Source organism: Eptesicus fuscus, chromosome 1, assembly GCF_027574615.1.
Source record: "Eptesicus fuscus isolate TK198812 chromosome 1, DD_ASM_mEF_20220401, whole genome shotgun sequence".
In the NCBI taxonomy this organism is placed as follows: Eukaryota; Metazoa; Chordata; class Mammalia; order Chiroptera; family Vespertilionidae; genus Eptesicus; species Eptesicus fuscus.
The window spans coordinates 127,686,899-127,708,056 of record NC_072473.1 but is presented as its reverse complement, the minus strand read 5'-3'; the positions used below and the strand labels follow the sequence as shown (position 1 = coordinate 127,708,056).

Below are 21,158 nucleotides of genomic sequence, written 5' to 3'. Positions count from 1 at the left end.
ATTCTCTAGGGAGCAGCACAAGTAATCTTCTTAAAACATAAATCAGCTCATATTACCTCCTCACTTAAAACCTTTCAACAGTTTCCCTAGAATCATATCCAAACTCTATAACCATATCCCACTGGGCCTTGGCATGATTTGGCTCCCAAAACTCTCTCCAATCTCTTCTCTTCACAACCACATTAGTCTTTCTGTTTAGTTTCTGGAACACTCAAGTTCTTTCTGGCCTCTAAAGCTATACAAGTGCTATTCCCACTTAAATGCTTCTGCCCCACACTCCCATTCTTCCCATAGCCAGTTCCATTTGAAGAACTAAAATAAGAACTAAAAAGTGGCTACCCATGGCAACATAGTACCTAAAGCTGGTCTAATTTGTTATTTTTCTGCTTGTTTCTCTCACAGCAAGTATCAATTAATGTAATTGGTTTGATTTTCTATACTGTTAAGCTCTTAGCATCTAGCACAGCATCTTACAAATGATAGGTACATATAATCTACAGAATGGAGTTCAGGAAAGAAGTATGCCCTGAGGAAAAAAATCTGTGATTGTCGGCATATAAACAGTGAAGACATAGGTCTGGAAATGATAGCTTACAGAAAAGAAGAGGCCCAGAACTGAGTTCTTATTTGATCTAACATTTAAAGGAAAGGAGAAGTACTTAGCAAAGGAGAGGCCAGTGAGGTAGAAGCAAAACTAATTCACAGTATCACAGAAGACAAAAGATGGCAGGACTGATCAGTTGTGTCAAATGTCAAAATGAGATATGTCCAGGAAAATATTCACTGAAATTGGAAATAGAGATAACGTGAGAAACAATAGTTTCAGTGGGGTGGTGGGAAAGGAAAACAGACTGGAGTCAAGGAATCAATGGGAAGTGAGGCAATATGCATGGCATGCGCAGAAAACTCTTGTGAAAGGCTGGCTGTGAATGCAAGCAGAGATTATGGGGTCACTGAAAAGTAGAGGAAGGTGGGGAAAAAAGATAATGGAAAGAAAATCCCTAAGAAAGCTCAGTATAGGGGACCATTTAGCCCCTCACTATTTCACCTTAACATAATGAACACTTATGTGGGTTTAAAATAGCACAACTACTACCCAGAATTAAGACAATTCTCTTCCTAATCTACTAAAACTTGACTGAATGCCCTTCCCTATGTGTTTAAGTTGTATCCTGTACCTATCCCTTTCCTGACTATTAATGAGAAAATGTCTGCCATAAGGTGAGGAACAAAAAACCACCTGGAAAGGGAAGAAACATACATTATTAGTGGTTGCCTCTAGGTGGCAGGATAACATAGTTTTATTTTTGCTTCATGCTTTTCAATTCCTTCCAGTTTCTATAATCAGGCATCCATTTATAACGAGAATATTTTTGTACAGTTTTTCTTAAGGCAAAGGGCACGAATCAAATTAAGAACAATACCACCTAAACAAATGCCTTGGATAGGCTGGTGCCTACTCTTGGAGCTTCCTTCTGATGTCTTCTGCTATTTAATCCTGGAGTTTAGCACTCAGTATTTGTTGATGTGGTTTATTATTGGTAGGTTAAGTAATGTGGATGAATCAAAGTCAGCCTAAAATTCCCACTGAAATCATGGAAAAGCATTATGGCAGATTTTAACCAAAAAAAATGCTTACAGAACATAATTCAATGTGCCGCAGAGCAAAACACTCGATTTTTTGCCTTGCAGTCAGTGATTCCCTTTGCCTTTCTGCAGTCTCTGAAAGTAAATGCAGGTGAGAACTGTCCAATGATCCATCATGTCAGGAAGCAGCAAGCTGAATCTTGAAACCCAGCCTGCTATTCACTATTTGATTACAGAGGCACAGACATCACGTTAACTGGTTTGTTAAAGGGGGAACCAACTGATTGTCAGGCCCTTCCATCCAGTCTAATGTTTGCTTTACTAAGTCCAAGAGTAGCCACATAACCAGTAAGTGGCAGGACCTGGATTCTAACCAAAGTTTGCTCCACAACTCTACAGCATATAAAATGTCCATATGCACCCCACCACCACCCCTACAGATACCAATGTCCCTATCCTTGACCACATAAAACATGACCCAAATGATTTGCTGACCTAGATTTTATTGGACACGGATAACAAGATGTATAACAAAGCAACTAACAGAGTACACAGATGTTGAATTATGCTGTACACTGAAAATTATGTTAACCAATGTTACCCCCCAATAAATTTAATTAAAGAAACATCATGCAGAAAAAATAGCAGTCCATAGTAACTGTTCAATGTTTGCTGCTGTTAAGGAAAATAAACTCACAATAATAATAAAGCAACTGAATAGCTTTTACTCAAGACAAATCTGGAAATTATCTGCAGAAATATTTTGACAGAGTATATCTTTCAAAATCTGAAAACACTATACCTCTTGATGTTTTTAAACACTTGGTCTTGGTGTTTTTCAGCACTTCCGTATACTCAAAGAAAATATGGGCAAGGGCACCAAAGAAGAATTTGATACCTCATCACTGATTTTGGAGGTAGGGATGGTGTCTGAGAATACATCCTCTATACATCCTTTATCCTACTGTCCTGGGAAGCTGCAGATCCACAAGTTATCCTTCTGGTCACTTCTTCCAATTACTTAGAGAGAGAAACTGGCATCAAAAGAATTTGGCAACAAACTAGGGCTCACCAAAGTTGTAGATCAGTTTTGCCAGCAGCGAGGAAATGGCAGAATGCCAAGGAGCCCTTCTTAGTATTCCCAACAAAAAATAAAAACAGCAAAGTTATGCAAATTAAGGAGATAAAGCGTCCCTGACTACACATTTTAAATGGATACTCTGGAACAATCCTAGTCTACCTTTTAAGAATGATCTGTGTCTCCCACCCCCTTCCTAAATTGTGACTGGATTTGGTGCAAAAGATCTACTATAACAATAACTGCTTATTCCCTATCTCATCACATCCAATTTCAAAGTTGCTGCACGTGCTTTTTCAGTCTTACCCATCTGTAACAGAAAATTAAGACATCAGCCTTTAAATACTCTTTATTCAAATGTCAAGAACTTACCCACATAGAAAAGCCTCCACTATCTATTAGGTGAATTTCACCCAGAAGGGCCACAGGCAGCATTCATTGAGTTCAGGAAAATAAATCCACCAGAAGTCAAACTACTTAAAAAAATTAAATCTTGAGTTCTCAACCCTGGCTGTGCAAAATCACCCAAGACATATTTTGAAAACTAATAATGTCTGGCCATACAAATATCTGACTCAGTAGATATGTGATATGAACTTTCTCCTTTTTTAAGCTGTATAGGTGATTTAGGTGCACAGCCAGACTTGAGAGGCACCTTGCTAGATATTAATTATGCTTTGCCAATGTGTTACTCACTTAGGAATTTGTTTTAAAGTAATGAGGGAGGGAGTAAGGTCTAAATAAAACAAAAGCCATGTGTTGATAACTGTTGAAGCTGGGCAACAGGTACACAGGTTTTATTATACTATTTTCTAACTTTTGTGTATATTTGAAAATCTCATAAAAATATTTTAAATTTAAGCCTTTATCCTGCCAGATCCCTCCATTCCATCCTCCATATTGCTGGTAGAGCAATAGCCCCATAAACTCAAAATCTACCTACATGATCAAGGAAAAACTCCTTACCTAACCTTACATGGATCATGCATGTAAGACAGCTAGGACATAGTTCCCCTCTTACCAGGGCCATGACATCACATAATATTCCCCTCCATTCCCCACAAGCTTAATCATGTCAAGCTTTTTACAGTTCCCAACATTCAAGACTTTTGATACACTGACTCAAATTGCTATTGCTCTCTGCGGAAATGGATGCTGTTCTCTGCATATCCCCTAGAACTCTGCTTAAATGTCACCTCCTCTAGGAAGCTATTTTAGATATCTCTCCCTGCAAGTAAAACGGACCACTCCCTCTTTTGTGCCCCCAATGTACCTGGCGTATATACCCTAAACCAACATACTTCTGTTTATTTACATGTCTATCTCTTCACTAGAGTTCTGAATGAACAGAACTGTGTCTACTTATCTTTGTGTTCCTGTCACCAGCACAGAAACTTTTATTATATTATTAAATGAATAAATGACTATCCAATAAATGTTTAATGAAGCTAAAAAAAAAATCCAAGTCACATTAAACTCTTTTGGTGAAATTTTCAACTGAGAAAAACCTATTTATACAATTCATTCAATCTGCATCTTCCCATTCAACAAATACTACATAAATGAACATACTATACGCAGGGTATTGCAATGGGTGATATGAATTAGCCCGGTGTACAGAAATACAAAATCAGAAAAAAAGCAAGATTAGGAGTAATGGTAATATAAAAACAATGAAACTCTAGTACACAAAAATGCACAATTACAACTTCCTAGTGGCCAAAGCAAAGCTGAAAAATAATCACAAGTTCAACACAGTACATTAAATAAATCCTTATATAACACCAATCATAATCCTCTTGCTTTTTTAAAAAAAAATTGGATTTTTAGAGATTAAAGTTGCATAAAGCAGAAACTACCTTTAGTAAAAGTGAAACAATTGGCCCAGCTTTTGTCTTTGGTCATAGTGCTTTATTCTAATATTAGAAAATACAAGAACAAAAAAACACAGCTTTTGGACATTCTTAATGACATGGAGAAATCTTTATAGATTTCTTATTGTCCTATGTTGAGGGATCAGTACAAAACTCCTGAAATTCTATGAAAAAACTTTGCACGTGTTGCTATTTTTCTGGGAAGATAGTTGATAGCTTTCACTGGCTTCTTAAAGAGATCCATAACTTGCCCTAACCGGTTTGGCTCAGTGGACAGAGCGTCGGCCTGCGGACTGAAGGGTTCCTGGGTTCGATTCCAGTCAGGGGCATGTACCTTGGTTGCTGGCACATCCCTAGTAGGGGGTGTGCAGGAAACAGCTGATCGGTGTTTCTAACTTTCTATCCCTTTCCCTTCCTCTCTGTAAAAAAAGAAAAGAAAAGAAAAGATCCGTAACATGATCTCCAAGACACTGTCTGCTTAGCCATACAAATATCTGTTTTTTTAAATATATATATATTTTTTATTAATTTCAGTGAGGAAAGGAGAGGGAGAGATAGAAACATCAATGATGAGAGAAAATCACTGACCGGCTGCCTCCCACACGCCCCACACTGGGAATCGAGCCTGCAATTTGAGCATGTGTTCTGACCAGGAAACAAACCATGACCTTCTGGTTCATAAGTCAATGCTCAACCACTGAGCCATGCCAGCCAGGCCCGTAGAATGTTTTCACTCTCACTTATGAAACACAGGTATATGGTATTTCCTCTAAAGCCACATGATAGGCTGTCAAATATAGTACAGGAAACCAAAGAAAAGAATTCCAACTCTCTTGCAGTATTCAGCTCCAGTTCTGTCATATCCCTGAGTTTTCAAAGAAATATGCAACATCTCTAAAGATTAAATCTCCTCTGAGTAAGGGGGAATTCTGTATTCCTGGATTAAAAAAATCCTCTAGCCCTGCCCTGGCTGGTGCTCAGTGGTTAGACCACCAGCCCTTGAACCCACGGGTCGCAGGTTCAAATCCCAGCCCCAGTTGGGGGCATGTATGGGAGGCAACCAATTGATGTCTCTCTCTCACATGAATGTCTCTCTCTCTTTCCCCTCTACCTCCCACCTCCCTCCCTACCATTTTCTCCAAAAATCAATGGGAAAAAATATCCTCGGGTGAGGATTAAAAAAACAAACCACAAACCTTCTAGTGAAATATGCTGAAGAAAGGTAGAAAAGGCAAAAACCATCTATAGAAAAGCTAGATGAAGTATATTTCTAAATAAAAGCTAGATTTTAATGGCTTAAAACATTCTGACAAAAGATTTATCTATATGGGAGAAGGGAGTACCTCAGTACTGTATTTGTTAGCATACACGCTAATTATTTTAAATTTAAAGACAGAGAGTGAGGAATACGACTGGAACAAAGTCAAAATGAAGTAGAGGACGACAGCATAGTGGAGAGGCCTGGGAGTCAGACAGAACTGGGGTTACATTCTATTTACTAGCTGTATGATCTTATGTAGTTACCGTACCACTGTGAGTCAGTAAACCTCTGTAAAATAAACAATACAGTCTGTCCATAGGATTGTGCCTGGCAAAGAGTAAGCCATACCATTATTTGTTACATTTCTTTTACTCCAGATTAATCTAAGGTCAGCAATCTTATGTTGGGTTGTGTCTCTCTCTCTCTCCACCCCGTCCCCTCTTCTCTCTATCACACACACATACTCAAAAGCAAAAAAGAGCAGGTCTTTTCATCCTTCTACATGTTATCTGCATATGAAGGACAAAGTACATATTAATCTCTAGACCAAGCATATCAAACTCGAAGCAAGCGGCTCACCAACCGCAAGTTTGACATGCTTGCTCTAGACTGTTAGCCCTACGTACTGACATGAACCGAAAAACTAAACTATAATGATGCTCCGGGACTCACTGACATGTTTTATAGCCTACTAAATATGTTTGGTTGGGTCATGCCTCTTAACAATCAAGAGATTTTACGTGTATCTCAATTATTCTGAGCTGGTTCAGATGAATTTGGAAGGAACAGAGACAAAGATTCTTTTATACGGTTTAGAACAGCGGTCGCCAACCTTTCAGACCTCATGGACCACCAATGGTCCGCACAACACCAGTTGGCGACCGCTGATGTAGAAGAACAAGTTATTTATAGCAATTATCAACATGATAGCAAGCTCCTTCCAGTATGATGAAAATAATTCTAACCTCACAGGTTTAAGATCAAATTAGTTCATTGATTTTTTTTAAAAAAAAGCTTTAAAACAAAGCATTTAGAAAAAAGATCATGCCCTAACATAGACATAACTGCCGCTGTCTGAGTAAATTTAACAGTACCACACACAGCCTGGCACATAATTATTCCCAATGTTCTTTAAAGAAACCAAACCATGTAAACCATCGGCTGCTTTAAAACACCTATATCTTTAACATGAAAGGTGCGAGCTGAAAATGAAAGAATAGTATGCAAAGGTAGTCTAGTTCCCTGCCACCAATTGACTTCTAACACCACTTCTTCAAGATAGACTCTCCCAGGCCGTGGTCTTTTGTGGAAGAGCCACACTCAAGGGGCCAAAAGAGCCGCATGTGGCTCGCGAGCCGCAGTTTGCCGACCACGGCCTTAGGACAATCTGGGCCTCAAACATACATCATCAAATGGGAATGTAATTACTAAGATCTCCTGATACACTATTATACTTTGCCTTCAGTTCAAGATAAATGTTAAGTATTAAACACAACTAATCTGAATTGTTCTCAAAATTAAAGAGAAAAATGGCAACCAAGCCAGTTTTCTACTTGGCATAAATCCAACTTTTTAAAATTGTTGACAGTATTAAGATGTCCCCTATCCTCCCCCCCCCCCGCCCCTTTGCCCTTCGCCATAAACTAGACTTTTCCAAATAATTCACTTTTAAGATGAGCACATTCTGAAAGATCAAATAAGTTTTCCCAAGATGGAACACAAGAGCTTTTTGGGTAACCAGTTGGATGAAAATAAACCTGCAACCCAGGTATGTGCTTTTGGGTGGCGTGGCTCAGTGGTTACTGTGTCAACCCATGCACTGAAGGGGTGTGTGTGTGATTCCTAGTCAAGGGCACAGACCTGGGTTGCAGGTTTGATACCAGTCCAGTCGGGGCACGTGTGGGAGTCAACCAACCAATGTCTCTCTCACAGCAATGTTTCTCTCTCTCCCCCTCCCTCCTTTTCCCTTCCACTCTCTCTGAAAATCAATGGGAAAAATATTCTTGGGTGAGGATTAACAACAACAAAAAAAGCACATACTTCACATCATGACTCAAACATAAAAACTAAACTGTAAGAGTATTAGAAAATAAGGTAAGAGAATATTCTTGTAATCTTGGCAAAGAACTTCCAAGCAAGATACACAATCTAAAAACCACAAAGGAAAGAAAAAAGGGGCCAGATTTGACATAAAAGTCTCAAACAATAAGCAATAAATATTTGCAAGAGGATAAAGGGTTAGTACTTTTAATATACAAAGAACTCTCACCTAGTAATTATAAAAATGCTAATCAAAGCAAGGATGTGCTATTTGACACATGCATGCTGAAGGATTTAAGGATAAAGTGTCATTCTTACTTCATATGATTCAGAAAAGTTAAATACATATATATATCAAATATGACAAGCTCTTAAAAATTGTTGGATACTGCTGATGACATATACAAATGCTCCTGTGCTATTATTATTTCAGTATTTTTATGTTTGGAAATTTTCATAATTAGAAAGTTGAAAGGTAATGGATTACATTTTTAAAATTTATTTTTTAAAAAAAATGTTTATGCTACACAGGAATAAAGAAAAGCCTTGGAAGAATATACTGTATACCAACATATCTTTGGCAGAATTTCAGATTTCTGTGCTTATCAGTATTTTTCAATAATAAGCGATGTATACTTCTATAATCATCAAGAATATTACTTAAAAGTCAAGAAAGTGTTTTCAAACAAGAGTTACAATTAAATGAACAAAGGACTAAATAAGATTTCACAAACTCTAAAATATTATGTAAATTTAATATTACACAAGAGATAACAGATTGTTGTGTGGACAGCACATAGTTTTTGAATTTCTACTTACATGAGTAATTTATACCATTCTCAAGGCATAAAAAGCCAAGCAATTCATGGTAATGCTCGTAGAAGGGAAGGGAACACTAGGCGAAAAATTATGTCCCCTTTACCTATATTACCTCCCCTCTAAAAGACTTGAGGCAAAAATAAATGTTAAATATGATCAATTCAGGGAGGGGTAGAAAAGGGGTTATTATATTATTCTCTGTACTCTTCAGTATATTTAAAATTTCTCAGAAACAGAAATGCAAATATTATAGAATAAGCTCCAATTCTTCTTGACCACTCCTCCCAAATAAATATTAACAGTTTACCTCAGTTTACAAAAGACTTATAAATAGCATCCTATAATCAATACTATCTTGCACCTTGCCAAAATTATCTCCAAAATAGCAGTATTAATTTATACCACTGTGGGCATTATTTAAGAGCAGACTTGTCCCTATATTTCTGCTAGGACTCGCTATTACAAAAAAGAATTTTTTTTTGGCCAATCTAATGGTTAAAAGAGATATCTTAATTTGCATTTCTGATGCTTAGTTTGAGTATCTATTCTTGATATTAGACATTTTTCAGTTCCTATTCTTGGAAAAGCATATCCCAAATTTTTAAATGTTACTCTTGTCATTAAGATGAGAACACACTGCCCTAGCCTATGAGGCTCAGTTAGTTAAGTATCAGCCCATGCAGCAAAAGGATGCTGGTTGGCTTTCTGGTGAGGGCACAGGCCAGGTTACAGGTTCAGTCTCTGGTTGGGGTGCATACAGGAGGCAACTGATATCTCTCTCTCTCTCTCTCTCTCTCTCTCTCTCTCTCCCCCCTCCCTCCCTCCCCTCTTCCCTTCCTTTCTCTCTAAAAGCAATAAAAACATTGTTTTTAAAAAAGATGAGAACACAAAATGTTAATGGTGACTGAATATACTGTAGGAGTAGGAATCTTTTTCTGAAACAAGAACACATTTTATAATTTCTTCTAAATTAATTCAGTAATAGAAACTAAAAATGATGATAAAGTGGCTGAAAATAATCCTTTCAGATTAAAAAGTATTAGTTTCAGGCTACTCTACTACAGGAATACATAACACCCTTCAGGAGTTCATAACATCAAGCTAAAAGAAATAAACGCATCTAAAGAACGAGTCTTGTGAGGAAATGAAACAATGGTTGAGGCAATTGATACATTTGGGATACATTTAACTTAACTTGTATAGCATTTTGAGTCCATGATGTACTTTTCATGTATCTTGTTTAACCCTAACAAAATTACTATGTAACATTCTGATGCCCTCCTGTAAAATGCTACAGCCAATATTGTTCACTCCTGTTATTGTACCGATCCCTTTGAGTGTGATTTACAGGTCTCCCTCCCATAGCAGACCATGCTGCCCTCCAGTCTCCAGTTGCTTATCTCTGTATTCCCAGTATCTGGCAGTACTATGCCCTCAAATACTTGTTGAGTGAATGATTTATCATCAGCCCCACTTAAAGGACGAGGAAATGGGCTTAGTGATGAAATAATATGCCCCAAGTAACATAGCTATTAAGTATTTATTTTACATAAATTACAATGGCTTTATCATTGTAGGGTACTCTATAATTTAAACATTTTAAAATACATCATTTCACTTTAATGCTTACAACAGCTGATTAAGTAGGCTTTTTGATTACCATTTTATAGATGAGAATAAAAATTCTGTGATTAAACCCTAGGTCCACTCAAATCCTAGCTTATAGGAAGTACAGCTGTCTCTTTACATACTAGATAGATCATCAACTGGGTTTAGGAGTCTCTACATTTTATTTACTTATTTTTTGTTAATCCCCATCTGAGGATATTTTTCCATCGATTTTTAGAGAATAGAAGGGGGAGGGGAGAGAAACATCACGTGAGAGAGACAATCGACTGGTTGCCTCTGGCATGCGCCCCAACAAAGGCCGGGGAATGGAGCCTGCAAGCTAGGTATATTCCCTTGACCAGAATCAAGTAGTCCAGAAAAAAAACACACCACCCTTCAGTCTGTGGGCCAACAAGGAGCCCCTATCTTTATGTAACAAACATCTGGGCGGATGATAGAGGGCGAAGGAGAAGGTCAGAGGAAGACAGTTAAAGCAACAGGACAGAAGCTGGAGACCAGGTGTAGATCCATCTAAAGACCATAAACTAATAGTGTAGTGTCAACCACATGTGCCACTGTGGAATCTAATCTTGGCCCGAAGGTTTTTCTTGATATTACTCTGTATTCACAGAAGACAATTGCAGGCTTTCTCACATATTAGCAGTCTCAAAGGCCAGGGAGGGATACAGAGCTAAGAGGAACTTTGAGAAACAATAGATTATATTATGCATGGACAAAGCAGGGGAAGAAACAACACAAAGGAAAAGACTAAGGAACTTTAAACATGGTCTTTCTTAGTCTTCAATTGGGCTGTGCGTTTTAAGAGCAGAGACAAACTTTCATTCATTTTCTCTTCCCAGCTCATATTACTTAGAAACACTCAATAAATACTTATTTAATTGAATGAAGAGAGGGTAAGATGTGAGGGGGGAAAAGATAGAATATTAATTTTAAAAGTTTCCAATTTATTAAGCACTTACTATGTATCCAGTGCTGTCCTTTTATATAAAAAGAAATATTTACCTATTTTCTAACCTGCAATATATGGGCCAATCAAATATGTTAATAGTGATACTGATGACTATAAGGAAGATTCATTATGGGTTACTAAGGTTACAGCAGAACCCTGAACAGAACAAACTTTAACAATAGGGGGCTGTATAGATGGGTTACCAGGGCAACCAATGTATTGCACATCACCACAGAACTGGGTAAGACACTTCATAGGGTATGAATGTGACTCTTGAGGCTTGCAAAAAGTGAAAAACTACTCTGGCGGAACATTCTATTATAATTGACCAGAGCCTTAGACCCCAAATGACCAAAGAACAAACCCCATTCCTTCCCACCATTTGATGATCCCAACACAGACTTGAAGGGTCCAGACATGCTTTGCTAACTGGTTATCACTTCACCACTATGACTGCCCTCTCTGAGCTGTTGGAAGCATTAAGCAAAATAGAATGTTAAAGAAATTATTATGTACTGACTACCTATAGTGTACTAACACCTTGCATTTTCTCATTTAATCCTTATAACCCCAAGACTATGGCATTTTCCACAGAGGCAACTGACAGGGTTAGGTTACTTGCCCAAAGTGATAGATAAGTGGCCAGAAAAAATTTTTAAATGGAGCATTTTTCCTGCCCTTCTTATATAAGTTATATCACTGAGTAACCTTATAAAATTATTCCAGCTAATATATGAAAATAAAATGGAGTTAGAATGCTACCATTTTGACACTTTCAATGAATTAATGGATCTAAGCTTTGGACAGCAATAGCTGTTAACATAAAAAAAAATATCCAAGACATCATTACAACCTGATGAATATTGTGAATGAACACAAAACTGCCAATATTCTTGCCAAAGGGAATGAACCTGAAGTTATAAAGCCTCTGGATCCAGCTGTCAATCTGCAGAAAATACAGAGGACAGAGGAACATGTTGAACTGTGCTGAGTATCCAACCAGAAAACTTCAGTCTGTGGGAAACTACAGGTCAAATGGTCTGAGTTCAACAGGCATAGTATAGGGGGGAAAGTAAAAAAAGGGAAGTTATAGATATCTAAGAGACAAATCGAGTTTTTAAAAACGGACAAAGAAAATTACTATCCAGGGATGCACACTTGGATAATAAAACCATAACAGAATGCAAAGAAGTGATTACTATAAAGTCAGGATAGCAGATACTTTCCGAGGGAGGATGCTGGGATTGGGATGGACACATGGAAGGACTTCTAGGTGACAGGCAGAGTTGTACTTCTTGATTGGGTCGCAGTTACAGAGGTGTTTGCCTTAAAATAATTAAACTATAAATTTGTTTTTGGGTGGTTTTCTGTATCTGTATTCTACTTTTTGCAATTAGAAAGACATTTTAATCACATGAAAACTGCTTGTATACAGCATGATTCCATTTGTATGAAATGCCCAGAATAGACAAACATATAAAAACATAAAGCGATGAAAATGTTCTAAAACTGATGTGGTAATGGTTGTACAACTGTGAACATACTAAAAACCAATGAATACTTTGAATGGGCAAATTGTATGGGATGTGGATTATATCTCAATAAAGCTGTTCAAAGAGTCTAAGACGCCCCCAGTTCAGGCAAGACACACTTTAAAAATACAGGCAAGGGTGGAACCTGGGAATGTGAATTTCTGACAAATTCCCAAGTGATCCTGCTGATACTGATGAGGCCATATTTTGAAAACCGCTTTAACAAAATATTTCAAAACTGCTTCTAGATGAAGGCAGTACTAAACAGCACTGAAGAGTAAAGTATTTTTACTCAGGGACTGAGAAAGTAGTCTAGAAAAAAACACACACACCAGTTAACACTCTATGCCTAGCATTGTTCTATTTCAGTGGTTCCCGAGCTCACCAACATCTCCTGGGAAATTGTTGGAAATGCAAATTCTCAACACGTTACCCATTTACAGAATCAGGAAATCTGGGGGTGGAGCCCAGCAATCTTGTGTTTTAGCAAGCCCTCTAGGTGATTCTGATGTTCCATTAAGTTTAGAGCCATTGTTCTAAGCATTTTGTATGCATTAACTCTGCTAAACTTCTCCAAAATCCTATGAGGTAGGTAACACCATTTTACAGATTAAGAACTGTGGCACAGAGGTTAAATAATTTGCACAAGATGACAGAGCTGGTAAAAAAGAAAAAATGAAGTCAGAACCTGAACCCAGGGAATCTTGGCTCCAGTGTTCTTAATTATTGTGCTGAAAGGTACTTCCATCTCTTAAAAACTCAATTGGCAGAATGTAATAATAAATAATTAGTAGTGGAAGCAATCTTCCCAAAAGTGTTCCAAGACATAAATAGCCACCAAATATAACACACCCAAGTATTTCCAGAGTAATTATCTCTGGTATCTAGTTATAAGGACTTAAAACGTGGGTTATGCTAAATATGGTGAATTCATGGCAGCATGTTCACTTATCAATCTTTAAAATCTAAATGATTATTCCAGAATAATTTGCATCGCCCTACTCCTAGTTCCTTTTTTGTTACTACTTAAAGATTATTGAAAAGGAAAGATCACTTTCTCAATATCTAAGATTACACAATCAGAATCTCAAGTTTGAAAAGAACTTTCACATTCATCTAGTCCCAACTAGCAATCCTGACTGAATGGATCTACAAAACCAATCTCTATTTAATGATACATTCATAAGAAGCTAAAACAAGTTCCAACTTTCTGTAAAATCACATTCTGGGACCAATCCATGTCACCAACTGTAATTTTTAAAGCCAAATGGTTAAAAACTTTCTAAGGGAACTCAAAGTTGAAAATGCTCAGGTTAACAGCCCCAACAAAATACATAGTTGTTTTACTCATAGTGAGCCACTCCTTCACTATCTGAAAGCATTGCTATAACCAGAAGACCAAGTTGGTCAACAAGTACATCAAGTTTTAGCAACTCAACCCCTATGACACATCAAATGAGAAGGCTTCCAAAGAATCTCGGGAGTTGAATTATCCCTGACATTAACATATTAAACATCTGGTAACCAGTCATTGAGAAAACGAGTCAGGGAACAATACAGCAAAACACCCAGAACCCAAGTGCTTATGACTATTAACCTTATAGATGGTAAGATCATTGTAAATCAGCCTAATATGGTTATAGCCACACATCAGATTTTAACTTGATCTAACTGCAGGAGAGGTAACATGGACTGTAAAGAGCATACATATATTTTCAGAGCAACCAAGTTTGGCATTTCAATAATACTTTGAAACCATGGTTTAAAACATACAACAGAAGAAGAAAAAAAATCCAACAGCATTTCCATTATAAAGTTTAACTGTTAAGAACTCTGGAAACAATTCAAATAATAAAATGCCTATGTGTAATGCTCTGTGCCAAAAATCTAGTTATCCTACTTTCACAGACTCAGAAGGTTTAAGTGACCTATTCAAACTTTCTAACTACAGAAAACTTACAAGGGTAAATATCTAATTACATCTCATGTGCTTGAAATTTTTTTGTTAAATGAATGAACTTCACTGCATTTCCCAAGAAATCACTTCTTTAATACTCAGTCTATTTTCAACTAGTGATCTGATTTCTCCATTAATAACAAAGAACTAAAGTCTGAACTCATGATCCATAACACTGGATTCACACTCATGTTTCATCTAATACCCCAAAAACTTTCATTCATGACCTGTATACCCTCTTTACCCCTTCAACTTGGAATCACTCTCGTTTTACATGTAGGCACAAATGACCTTGGCTCTGCCTCTATTTGTGCTTAAGTCAAAGGCTGGCTGGAGTCTGTCCAATTTCCTTTCTCAGGTTCTGACGGTGAAAAAGACAAGACAGTAGATCCCAAAATGGCCAATGCTATACAAGGAAAGAAATGAGCAGTATAGCCCGAGCTGGTTTGGCTCGGTGGATAGAGTGTCGGCCTGTGGACTGAAGGGTCCTGGGTTCGAGTCTGGTCAAAGGCACATGCCCAGGTTGCGGGCTTGATTCCCAGTAGGGGGCATGCAGGAGGCAGCCAATCAATGATTCTCATCATTGATGTTTCTCTCTCTCCCTTCCTGAGATCAATAAACATATATATATTTTAAAAATGAACAGTTTAAAGGACTTTATGCTGGGGGGAAGGGGGTAGGAAAACATCATTTCCAGAAGAAATAAAATAAAAAATAGTAACAGGAAAACTACAGTTGTGTAAAGTAACTGGAAATCAGGATGTAAGTGCAAGCTCTCAAAAACTGTTTAGTACTGCCATTTCAAAAAGTATATTACAACCAGAGGAACTCATCACTAAGACTCAATAGCTTAGAAGCTATGGGTCAGAGTAGCTGAGATACCAACATCAAAAGAATAAAAAGCAACATTATGACATAGTATAAAAATAACTAAACCACCTAAGGAAATTGAAACCATGATGAAAAACCCCAAAGGCACAATCAGGTCATTATCCAGGAAACATTAGCTTCTTCCACAAGGAGGCCTACTTTTCATGTGGAGCAGTAAGCAGGGCCAAGACATGGAACTGAAGTCAGGTATCAATTAAATCAAGACTCTGCCACAGAAAAAAAGAATCCATGACTAGTTATTTTGGGATAGTGCCTAGGCCAGCAGTATCAACTCCAACTGGGATATAGGAGATTACTGCCATTGTTCTATTATAATGAGTTCCTCCAAGGTCTTTAACGTATTAGCAAGAATAGGTTGGATACCTATACTGGTATATCATCATCACCAAATGTGGGGAAAACTATAGGACAAGTTTTTCAACAAATAACTCAGAAGGGAAAAAAAAAAACACACAAAAGGGAGGGAACTTGCAGATTAAACTAGATTTAAGAGCCACATCAATCCTTTGTGATAAATGGACTTTCTTTAGATCCTAATTCAAATTTGAACATTAACTTCATATTTGATATTTTTAAAAAGCATAATTTTTTTGAGTTGTGATAATGGTTTTCAGGTTAGGTCTATACAGCCCTTATAAAGATACAAATATTTGCAAATAAAAATATGACAGTAGGGGTTTATTTCAAAATAGCTGGGGGGGGAGACAGTGGGGAGAAGTATAGATGAAAGAGAATGGCTACATGTTGGTAACTTAAAAGCTGGTAATAGGTACACAGGGGGATCATTATACCACCCAATTTTTGTAGGTTTAAAAATTCCTTAGGTCTTTAAAATAGAACTGGTTAGACAAATCTTGTAATTTTATTTTTTTGAATGATACTTAAGGTGAATTAAAAAAATCATGTACAGACAGAATTCATTCAAACAGTTTAATTCAGTAAAAAGCTCCACTTAAACACAAGAACCAACTAGTGCCACTTCAGATCAATGTTAGAAACCAGAGTAACTCAATTACACAATGGAAAACACATACACCCCCAACATCTCCATTCCAGGAAGTAAAATACAAATGCTACCCACAAAGATTTTAAAAAACTAACCTAAAATCACAGCAAATCATACTCATCCTGATGGGAAATACCAACACTGCTCCAACAGCTTTCTGAACCTTCCTCACCCAGCTGGTCACTGCTGGTTCCTCTGGAGTACTAACACTCAGGTCACACTACTGAAGTACCTACAAAAAAAGGTGGGGGATATATACAAACATTTATTAGGGTGTAGGGGAGTTAACCATTATTATAGCAATATTCAAACATAATCACGGTTATTATTTCTTAAGCAATCGCCTTCACATATCAATTTACATTTTTCAGGACCTGCTTTAAGCAGTAACAATTCACAACCAACAGCTAAAACAATTCTTCTAATCTGACAACATCCCCTGAGAACTCAACTCAGTTCTCAACCCAAATGAAATTATAGGGGATAGTGATTATTTTATAACCAATTTTTTATCCTCGTGATAAATTGATACCAAGGCAAATTTATTATTTTTGGCAAAAAAAATTACACACATAAAAAAATGTTCACCTTTATACATGCTTTTTGGCCACACTAGGAGACAAATGATAAACACCCTAGAAACTCAGGTTGAACTTTGCCACTGAACCTTAGACAAAGTTTTTAACTGGTATTTCCACTCCTTCCTCTGAGAGATCTACCTAGAATATATTAAACCTTTTAGGCCACACCTAGATTGTCATTCCCAGATTTATTCTAGTTCTACATGACAAGAGTCAAATTAAAGTTCAGTTAATTTCTGATCACTGCTGATCCATTGTAAAGAACATCAAAGCAAAATCCAAAAAACAGAAAGTGATCGATATCCTGACCTCCAATGAAAGAGGAAAATTCTATTACCTCCAAAGGACTTTAGTGCCCACATATAGGTAATTACTGGATGGTTACCCACAGTAAATTTTTAACCCTAGGCGAACTTTTCATAATCATATTCTTATTTCAAACCCCATCACCCACCAAGGTAAGTAGAAAAAAAGCACTCACTTTAATATTGGTCTAATCAAAACAGAACAGTAAGAAAACTACCTCCATATTGAACAGTCACTTTTATTTAGTTAGAATATTTGAAAACATAAAATGTCAAAAGAATAACACAAGGTAATATATGTATTAAAGAACTGGCAATAATTCCCTTTGGAAAAGAAGCCTGGTATCCCAAACATTTCTAAACTCTCTCAGATAGGAATTATCCTGCCCAGGATAACAGCAGATCCTACACAGACCTGAGATATACGTACCAAACAAGGCAGGTAGGGAAAAAGCAGTATGAACACTTGAACTAGCTAGCAAAAGTTCCCTTTATCACCACCATCAAAAGCATGGCACCAAATCTCATCTAGGATAAATGACAAGACAGCCTGCTTTTGAAGGAGTAGGTGGAAGGAGCAGGGGACCAGGCACCCTTTCTAAAAGACAGAAAAGGGGGTGGTGGGGGGGGGTTCTTGAGAAGAACATTACGGCTGGTGGTTATTCTGGGATAGTGATTCTGCACTAAAATTCCTTGACTAAAAGGTTAATGCAGGTGGGAATCATATCCAAACATTGGGAACCACTGAAGATAGTTTGGCCTATGAAGAGGGAAAAAAAAAAAAAACCTGATAGGACTGACCTAGAAATATATGAAAAAATTACAGTTAAAGGAACAAAATCTCTTATTCTTTGCTAGGTCGTAAAACTGCCACATAACACAGATGTATCTGAAAAAATATTCTTACACTAAGAAAAAGTAACCACAAGTCAGGCACTTCACAAAATGTCTAGCAAATACAAGCGCTACTGTCCCCATCCCATTACACGGATGAAAAACCTGAGAATATGAAACGTAATTTGACCATGGTCACAAAGTTCTACAGGAACCCAAAGCACACAGTATTTCCACCATACCAAGGCTGCCTTCCCTTGACTGGGGAAGGTTGGTGTCTCCTCAATCTAGGCAACATTGGGGCTAAAATGATACTGAACATGTAATCTAAAAAGGAAACAAATAGACAATTAATTGCCTTTTGTAATGAATGCTGGGAGTAGAAAAAAAAAAGTCGCCCAGGGTAGACCGAGAGGCAGGAGATACTCTATCAAAGCTATTTCATTTTCTAGCACGTGGGGGAGGGGGAATGTAGCGAGTCCGACAGTTAAGTATCTTTTCTCTAGGGAATTCAGCTGCTGGAAAAAGAGTATTGGGAGAGGGGGACAGGAAATAGAAGGATTAAGACGTGAGTAGCATGTGAGAGGTGGTCAGAAGCAAAGACAGATTTCCATAGACCATGAGGTCACAGGACCTCAGAGCAAGGTAAGGGGCAGTTCCCAAGCTTTCGAGGGGGCTTGCGGGGCGTAGGGCAAAAAAAAATAAAATAAAATTGGTTTACAGGAGGGTTACCCTCTACAGCTTTTTAGGTTGTTTTTTTTATTTTTTTTTGGGGGGGGGGGTGTTATGAAGGAAAGACTAACAACCCCTAGAACGAAGCGGTCACAAAGACAGCAACCATCCAACCACCAACCCATTCACTGTTCCGCCTAAGAGAGGTTTGAACAGCATGCAGAGTTGGAGGAATCGATGCCCTGTGCTTAGGATCGGGGTCATAAAGCACGAAGACCTGAGAAAACGGAAGGCTGCTATGGCTCCATCATAAAGATGGAATAAATGAAGGGAACTGGAAAGGTTCTATTCATCACCTGTGTCAAGAGGACCAATGGAAGAGGGAAATCGGACGGGATAGTGGACTTGGGCTAAGCTCTTCCTTAGTAGGACTGGAACAGAGATGACAAGGAAAAGCATTGCCTCCTCCTCCTAAGTACAGCCTTAAATATCCATGTAGATGGGGAAGATTCAATGGGACCACAGAATTAGGGGAGAAATGGGAGAACATCAGAAGCACCAAAGCTTCAACTCGTAGTCAAAGACCATGGGAGTTCGAGTCCAGCTCAAGAAAAACTAGGTGATCGATTTGAGCGGCCACAGGGGTGGAGAGCGGAGGAGGGCTCGCAGAAAGGTAGGGGAGGGGGGAGAACTAGTCATCGTTAGTCCTCCCCGCGGCCCAATCTAACCCCCAACCACACACCCCAGAAACTACAGGACTCCCGTCCCCCCCACCCTTCCCAATCCGCCCACTGCGGCGGCTACAACGGAGGCGTTGACTGACTGGGGGGGCAAAAGCGGGCCCACACGCGGTTGAGGGCCGAGAAATGGTGTCGCCTCAACCGACCACAGACGGGGGGTGATCTTCGCGTAAGGTTCGGTTTCTCAGCACCTCGGCGTTCCGCCAATCGTCACCTTTAACGTCGGATACCTTAGAGGCGTCACAAATGCGGACAGCCACCTCAATCTCCAGTCCTGGCCGGACAGACATAAGCTTCCGCCGCCATCTTAACAGCAAGCGGACCGACCCTAGTCACTGCCCCCCCACCTCCAAGCTACCTCCGCCACCGCCGAAGGATCCCACGAGGACGTAACGCCACTCCCGCGAGAACTCATGGGCTAAGAACAGCACGAGCCGAAGACGCTGCCGCCGCCTCCCAGGCTGCTGCAGTCCGTAGTTGAACCGCGGATGCCTCTGCGCGATCCCGCGAGAACCTCCACCGGATGGGAAAAGCAAGAGCCCAGCCCTTCCCAGACCCCCTCCTTCCAGCAAAGCCTAAGTCGCTACGGCTCCGCTCTCAACCTACGCGAAGCGAAAAGCAAATGACGCACAACCTCATGAAGCGTCGAGGGGCGGAGTTAATCTACCGCCATTGGCTCCCGCATGCGCCGCGACAACCATCGCGATATTACATTTAGTTTCTACGAGACCTTTGAAATCACCGCAGGAAGCCGCCCGCGCCTCGCCTTTAGGAAACACGGGTTCTCGCGAGACCCAATGCACTCCCAAAAAGGAGAGAGGCGGGGCTTCATGAAAATGACTGGGAGTTTTTCGGGGGGAAGGGAGGAACCTCCCGTCCTGCAGGGATCTCGCCTACCACGAGGTTTCCGACCCACTGCGGTGCTGGCTGCCAAACCTCGCGATGACACAGCTCAGCGCCAAATCTCGGCCATGTCCTGAAAACTGCCTCCGCCCCCGATCTAAGGTGTCTAGAGCCTAGAGCTTGAGGAAAATTTAAAAAGTCAACCTGTTTATTCTCACGCTTCTAGGCAGAGCTGTACCAATTAGCCAAACTCCATTCTGAAAGAGGAGAAACGGGTCTCCCATTGTTACCTGCCACCAGGCATCACATATTAACCTGGACTAACACATAAAAGACGTTCGGTCTCACAATAAGCATGCAAATGCAAATGCAAACAATGACATAACATTTTTTCCCATTAGATAGGGAAAAATATTTTTTCAAATATCGGTAATATCCATGCTCCTTTCCTCGCCGCACTGCAGGCTAACCCGAATCCATCTTAATCTAACTAAAGGGTCACGTCGTTAGTTCTAGCTACAAAGCCACTAATTTTTAACTCCTGAGGCTTAACCAACAGA

At 39.0% G+C, this 21,158-nt stretch overlaps 1 protein-coding gene across 1 annotated transcript in view; it reads right to left on the bottom strand.

The window, feature by feature from the left end:
* HUWE1 (HECT, UBA and WWE domain containing E3 ubiquitin protein ligase 1) overlaps window positions 1-20,404 on the bottom strand; it is a 138,630-nt gene extending 118,226 nt beyond the window's left edge. The window contains exons 1-2 of the mRNA XM_054713817.1: window positions 20,114-20,404; window positions 16,719-16,855 (exon numbers count right to left, since the gene is read on the bottom strand). The gene's annotated coding sequence lies outside the window, so the exon portion shown is untranslated. The remainder of the gene's footprint in view (window positions 1-16,718; window positions 16,856-20,113) is intronic.
* Between the last annotated feature and the right edge of the window lie 754 nt (window positions 20,405-21,158).